Genomic DNA, 7,972 nt, shown 5'->3' with positions numbered 1-7,972 from the left:
TATATAAGGTGGGTATTTTAAAATCATGTAGAGGTGAGTACAAACTTCTAGTTATAAAACAAATAAGTTACAGGGATAAAAAGTCACAACGTAGGGCATATGGTCAATAATATTGTAATATTAAATAATAATAATAATAATATTGTAATAACACTGTATGGTGACATATGGTAACTACACTCACTGTACTGAGCATTATGTAATGTTCAGAATTGTCATGTCACTATGTTCTATATCTGAAATTAATGTAACATTGTTTGTCAACTATACTTCAATAAAAAAACTGGTGAGTAGTCATCACAAAGAAAATCAGAGACAAAATCAAATAAATGTTATTTCTTTCTCCTATTATAAGATTTGGGAGCTTATTGGGGCACCAGAGTGGCTCAGTCAGTTAAGTATCTGACTCTTAGTTTCGGCTCAGGTCATGATTTCATGGTTTCATGGGTTTGAGCGCCACTTCGGGCTCTGTGTTGACAGTGTGGAGCCTGCTTCGGATATTCTGTCTCCCTTGCTCTCTGCTCCTCCCCTACTCACACTGTTTCTCTCAAAATAAATAAATTTCAAACAAACAAACAAACAAAAAAAACCCACAAAAACAACCCAAGATTTTGAAATGTGTGAATTGGCACAGCTTAAGTAATACCCACTATGCCAAATTTAACAGTATCTCTTTTGGTCATATCTTCAATAAAATAAAAAAATACTTAGATCCATAGACATGCTGCTTATGAATATTTTGAGAAACAATGATCTGAAGATGGATTGCTACACAACAAATTACATCAAATCTTAAAATCACAGTTTATTATTGTTGTTTACAATTCTATGGGTTGTCTGGGTTCCGTGGTATAGTTCTTGCTCAGAGGTCTCATATGATTGTAGTCAAGTAGCGGCTGAGGTGAAAGTCATTTCTAAAGACTATATTCAACCAAGATGCATGTCCTATATGTCTTACTCACATGACTAGAAGGTGATACTGAGGCCATTGGCCAGGAGCTCAACTAAGCCTGCTGGCTGGAGTAATGCCATCCATGTGTTTTTCCATGTGGCTTGGGCTTCTCACAGCATGGCATGTGTGGGAGCCCGACAGTGACCACAAGAAAGCGTGGTTAGGGACGCGGGGATGTGCCTGCACACGGGGCTCCCTGCCTGGGCAAAGCATGCCTGCAAACAGGATGCTCTGCCAGGAGGCCTGCACACAATATCCAAGTTTAAAGGTCTGCTCGCAAATGAGGGAACATGACCTCCTTAGAAGTAAGGAGAAGGCTGGAGTTGTGGGCAGGCCTCTTAGTAAACATGTTGTGGTCGCTTCCTCCCTTTGCTCCCCCCTGTCCTTGAAATGTGTTTGGCTACTTGCCCTTAATTGGTAAAGGAATGCATCTTGTAGATTTCAGTTCGTATCCAGTTACCGGGGTATAAAATAAACCGCAAAAGGGGCTTGCTTGCGTAGAATTGTTCCTCCGGCCGGAGTTGTGTCTGTGTCTGTCTTTTGTGTGTGTCTTGTCCTTTGTGCCATTTCGTCCGCAACAGCATGGCAGCTGATTCTTAGAATGACAATTCCAAGAGACAAGAAATGGAATCTGACAGTCTCTTAAAGACAGGTCCAGAAACTTAAACAGTGTCATTTCTCCTATATCCTATCAGTCACAGAAGTCAATAGTCTGCCCATATTACAAGGAGAAAGATACAGCTCAGACCTCTCAGGGGAGAGTTGTAAAAAAAATTGTCACCTTTAACTCACAACGTACGGAGGGGTTGTGCACTGATAGAGGTTATATGCTATAACCTTAAATATTTCTCTACACACCTCTTACTCCAACAATATCAACTATATATTCCCTCATTTCCACATGTGTTTGCATAGGCTATTTCCTCTGCCTAGCATACATTTCTCTTTCTCCCTCCTTTTTCATCTAATGTATCCCTAAAGACTTGGGTTTAATAGTAAATACTATTATACCTGTTATGAAGCTATAAAATTTATGAGAAAGCAAACAGGAAAATAAAAAGAATAAAAAAGTTGCAGTCTAATATTAGGCCCATGAATCAATATTTACTCTTCTTAACATACAAAATATGACACCTTCAAGGCATTGCTTCATATTAAATGTTTTCTCTTAGCTTGTTCATTCTTTCTGGGTTTAATACTTAGGAGGGTAGTAGAGTTTTCCTATTCATATTAGTCACTAGAGAACAGTGGCTGACAAACTCTTTTAAAGGGCCAGATAGTGTTTCCTTCATTGCAGATCAATACAGTCCCTGTCACATCATTCAATTTTGCCCTTGTTCCACTAAGTCAGACATTAATAATACATAAATTAATGGGTATAGTGGTGTTTAAAAAAATATTTGGTTATCAAAACAGAAAGCAAGCCAGGTGAGGCTCACAGACCATGGCTGCAATATCCCACAGTATAGAATAACTCCACACATGTTGAGAAAGACATTCCAATCAGTTAACATAAGTTAAAGGAAGAGGCGGGGAATGAAAAGGAGAGGCAAATAATATTATTTAGCATACTTAAGATTTTCTTTCAAAGTTTCTTTTTTCCTTTGAGAAAAACAAAACTCAAGAGAACCTGTCAATATATTTCCTGTTACATTTTAATTCTATAAAAAGTGATTTAGCATAGTACATTGGAATTGATTTTTGATATTGAGTTAAAATGTCTAGTTTTAAAAAATGAATTATATCCACTAATATCAAGGTGAGAACTGGAACAAAGTCTTATCTATTTAAGTTTGTTTTTTTTTTCTTTTGTCTTGATAAATACAGAGTAGTTGTAAGCTTCAAATGAGATAATAATGTAAATATATTTTGTTTAGTATAACAGCTTTTATGAAAGAAGTTTTATTCATAAGGCTGTTCCAAAGACATTTTTAGTATTTTATTTAGTTTGCTTATTTGGGGAAATGCATCATTTGAAAAATAATAGACAATTTGCAAAAAAAAAAAAAAAAAAAAAGGAAAAGAATTGATGTAAAGGTATAGTAAATAAAATTCAAAAAGAGTAGAATTGGCCCAAGAATATCTCTGTCCATCATGTGCAAACATGAATGGAAAAATAGCTTAACCGAATGAAATCATTGTTATTTATCCCACACAAAACCTCTGCTCATTCATTTCCTACATAAAGAAGAGAAAAAGGAATAACAGGAAAAAAAAACCCACATAACAAGACTTTTTATTTTTTTTCCTCCAATGTCAATAGCTATACCTTCAGATAGGTTTTTAATAAAAATAACTAGTGGATTATTATTCTACAAAATCAGAAAGTTCAGAAGTCTAATACTATCAAAACAAGTTTTAAACATTAATATTTTATAGAGATCATCAAAATAGCTAAAGGTTACTTGTTATGGCTGCATAGCATTAAACGGAAGAAAGAACTACTAATTACAATAATTAAAGCAGGAAATTAAGAGGTAACAGTTAGGTATACTGGGCTTATTATTTTATTTAAAGACACCTTTTAAATGATCTATTAAAGATTATTTAATTATGAGGAACAAAATTTCATGATGACAAATTTGAGTCAATTTAAGCAGAGAAACAGCAATGTTGAAACTGCTGTTCAGTTAATGAGACTAAAGCTTATCCAGGCGCAATATGAAGAGATGTTCAGGTTTCTACTAGGTCTCCCCGCTTATTAGTTATATGTGCAATTACAGAATTTGTACAGTCAAACCTCATTTTATTGCACTTTGCTTTACTGTGCTTTGTAGAAACTGTACTTTTTTTTTTTTACAAGCTGAAGATTTGTGGCAAATATGCATTAAGGAAGTCTATGGGTGCCATTTCTCCAACAGCATTTGCTCATTTAGTGTCTCTGTCACATTTTGGTAATTCTCAAAATGTTTTAAACTTCTGTATTACTATCTTTGATATTACTATTGTAACTCTTTGGGGATGTCATAAGCCATGCCCATAGAAGACAATAGATTTGACTGATAAACGTGTGTGTTCTGACTGCCACCCCCCAACCTGCAGTTCCTTGTTTTTTCCATCTTCTCAGGCCTTCCTATTCCTTGAGACACAACAATATTGAAACTACACCAATAAAAACCCTACAGCGTCCTCTAAGTGTTCAAGTGAAAGGAAGAGTTGCATATCTTTCACTTTAAATAAAAAGCTAGAAAAGATTATGTTTATTGAGGAAGGCATATCGAAAGCCAACTCTTGATTTCAGCTCAAGTCATGATCCCAGAGTTGTGGGATTGAGCCCTGCATTAGGCTCAGTGCTGAGCATGGAGCCTGCTTGGCATTCTCTCTCTCCCTCTCTCTCTACCACTCCCACCTACACTCTCTCTTTCTCTCAGAATCAATAAATAAACATTTTTTTAAAAATAATGAATAAAAGATTCATGTTCTCATGCCTGCTAACAAAACATCGATTCTGCAGCCCATGGATCGAAGAGTCATTTTGAATTGAAAGTCTTATCATTTAAGAAGTACATCATCAGGGAAATACAAATCAAAACCACACTGAGATACCACCTCTCACCAGTTAGAGTGGCTAAAATGAACAAATCAGGAGCCTCTAGATGCTGGCGAGGACGTGGAGAAATGGGCACCCTCCTACACTGTTGGTGGGAATGTAAGCTGGTGTAACCCCTCTGGAAAATAGTATGGAGGTTCCTCAAAAAATTAACAGTAGTACCCTATGACCCAGCAGTAGCACTGCTAGGAATTTACCCAAGGGATACAGGAGTGCTGATGCATAGGGGCACATGTACCCCAATGTTCATAGCAGCACTCTCAACAATAGCCAAAACATGGAAAGAGCCTCTAAGTGTCCATCAACTGATAAATGGATCAAGAAGATGTGGTATATTTATACAATGGAATACTACATGGCAATGAGAAAGTATAAAATCTGGCCATGTGTAGCAACATGGATGGAACTTGAGGATGTTATGCTGAGTGAAATAAGTCAGGCAGAGAAGGACAGATACCATATATTTGCATATATAGATGGATTAGGAGAAACTTAAAGGAGGACCATGGGGGAGAAGATGGGGAAAAATAGTGGGGGAGAGGGAGGGAGGCAAACCATGAAAGACTCTTGAATACTGAGAACAAACTGAGGACTGATGGGGTGGGGGGACGGGGAGGGCGGTGATGGGCATGGAGGAGGGCACTTGTGGGGATGAGCACTGGGTGTTATTTGGAAACCAACTTGAAAATAAACTATTTAAAATAAGAAAAAGACAGTGCTCGCTTCGGCAGCACATATACTAAAATAAAAAAAAGACATTATATCAGTTTCTTCTGACACCTGCGTTTTTGGATTTGCATTAAAAAATGGGGCTAGGGATAAGATCTGGGAGTTAGCCTACTGCTAATTGAGGTTTTGCATCTCAAACCTTTTCTGATCAACCTCTGCCCTTTTTTCTTTGAGACTTAGTATTGGCAACATTTTGCATGGTACTATTTTAGTGTGACTTTCAGAATTATCTAGTCTTTTTAGGCCTACAGGATTAAGTTTAAAAATAAACTATTTAAGGGAACAAAAAGAAATATATTTCATAAGGCTACTGCTACCATAATGATTCCTCTGATGTATCTGGGCAAAGCAAATTAAAAACTTTCTCGAAAGTATTCACTATTATAGATGCCCTTAAGAACATTTGTGATTCATGGGAAGTGGTCAAAATATCAACATTAACAGGAACTTGTAAGAAGTTGATTCCATACTTGCATATGACATGATACCCTATATAGAAAACCCAAATACTCCACCAAAAAACTGCTAGACCTGATACACTAATTCAGTAAAGTCATAGGATACATAATCAATATAGATAAATTTGTTACATTTCTATACACTAATAATGAAGCAGAAGAAAGATATTAAGGAATCAATCCCATTTACATTTGCACCACAAACAGTGAGATACCTAGGAATAAACCTAGCCAAAGAGGTGAAAGACCCATACTCTGAAAACTATAATACACTGTTGAAAGAAATTGAAGAAGACACAAAGAAATGGAAAAACACTCTATGCTCATGAATTAGAAGATCAAATATTGTTAAAAAGTCTATACTACTCAAAACAATCTAAACATTTCATGAAATGCCTATCAAAATGCCAATAGGATTTTTCACAGAGTTAGAGCAAACCTAGAATTTGTATGGAACTGCAAAAGACCCCAGTAGTCAAAGGAACCTTGAAAAAGACCAGCAAAGCTGGAGGCATCACAATTCAGACTTCAAGTTCTACTACAAAGCTGTAGACATCAAAACAGTATGGTACTGGAACAAAAATAGATACACAGATCAGGAGAACAGAATAGAAAACCTGGAAATGAACTCACAACTACATGGTCAATTAATCTCCAACAAAGCAATAAAAAGAACAGCCAATAGGAAAAAGACAATCTCTTCAACAAATGGTGATGGGAAGACTGGACAACAACAAGCAAAAGAATTAAACTGGACCACTTTCTTACACCATAAGCAAAAGTAAATTAAAAATGGATTAAAGACCTAACTATGAGACCTTAAACCGTAAAAATCCTAGAGAAGAACACAAGCAGTAACTTCTTTTATTTAAAGAAGTAACTGTTGTTACTAGTCGTAACAGCTTCTTTCTTGATATGTCTCCTGAGGCAAAGGAAACAAAAGTGAAAATCATATATTGGGACTTCATTAAAGTAAAAACCTTCTTCAGAGTGAAGGAAACAAATAAAACTAAGAGGCAACTTACATAATGGGAGAAGATATTTGCAAATGACATATATGATAAAGGGATAGCATCAAAAATATACAAAGAGCTTAAAAAACTCAATACCCCAAAATAAATAATTCAATTAAAAAAGGGACAAAAGACTAGAAAAGACATTTTTCCAAAAAAAGACAACCAGATAGCCAACAGACACATGAGGTTACAAATAGAACTACCCTCAGTACCAGCAATTGCACTACTAGGTATTTACCCAAAGGATACAAAAATACAAATTTGAAGGGGTATATGCACCCCAATGTTTATAGCAGCATTATCAACAGTAGCCAAATTATGGAAACAGTGTCCATTGATTGATGAAAGGATAAAGAATATATATATATATATATATATATATATATGTGTGTGTGTGTGTGTGTGTGTATACACATATATATATGTATTATAATGGAAATACTCTGCCATGAAAAAAGAATGAAATCTTGCCATTTGCCATGCCATGAATGAATGAAGTTAGAGAGTACTATCTTTGGTTTGATTACAATCACCCGAAGTCCATGTTTACATTAAGGTTTACTCTTGATGTTTTACGTTTTATGGGTTTGGACCAATGTATAATAACATGTATCCATCATTATGGTATCATACAGAGTATTTTCACTGCCCCCAAAGTCATTTGTGCTCCATCTATTCATCCCTCTACCCTCCTCTAATTCCTGACAATCACTAATCTTTTTGCTTTGTAATTTTGCCTGTTCAAAAATTTCATGTAGCTGAAATAACACAGTAGCCTTTTTAAATTGCTTTCTCCACTTAGTAATATGCATTTACATTTCTTCCATGTCTTTCCATGACTTCAAGCTCATTTCTTTTTAGTTCTGAAGAAGATTCCACTGTCTAGATACATAGTCGTCCATTTATTCATTCACCTACTAAAGGACACCTTGGCTGCTTCCAAGTTTTGACAAGTATAAGTAAAACTGCTATCAATATCCATTTTCAGGTTTTTGGGTAAATAGCCAATTTTAACTTCCTTGGATAAATTTCAAGGGGCGTGATTGCTAAATCATTTGGCAAATAGTTTTATAAGAAGGCACAAAACTGTTTTCCAAGTGGCTATACCTTTTTATGCATTCCCACCAGGACTGAATAGGACTTCCTGATGCTCCATATTCTCACCAGCATTTGGTTCTGTCAGTGTACTGGATTTGGGCCATTTCATTGGGTATATAGTGGTATGTCCTTGTTGTCTTAATTTACATTTCCTTAATGGCATCTGATG

This window comes from Hyaena hyaena, unplaced genomic scaffold (genome assembly GCF_003009895.1).
Source record: "Hyaena hyaena isolate Hyena2069 unplaced genomic scaffold, ASM300989v1 scaffold_1577, whole genome shotgun sequence".
Classification (NCBI taxonomy): Eukaryota; Metazoa; Chordata; class Mammalia; order Carnivora; family Hyaenidae; genus Hyaena; species Hyaena hyaena.
Note: the sequence above shows the minus strand (reverse complement) of the source record.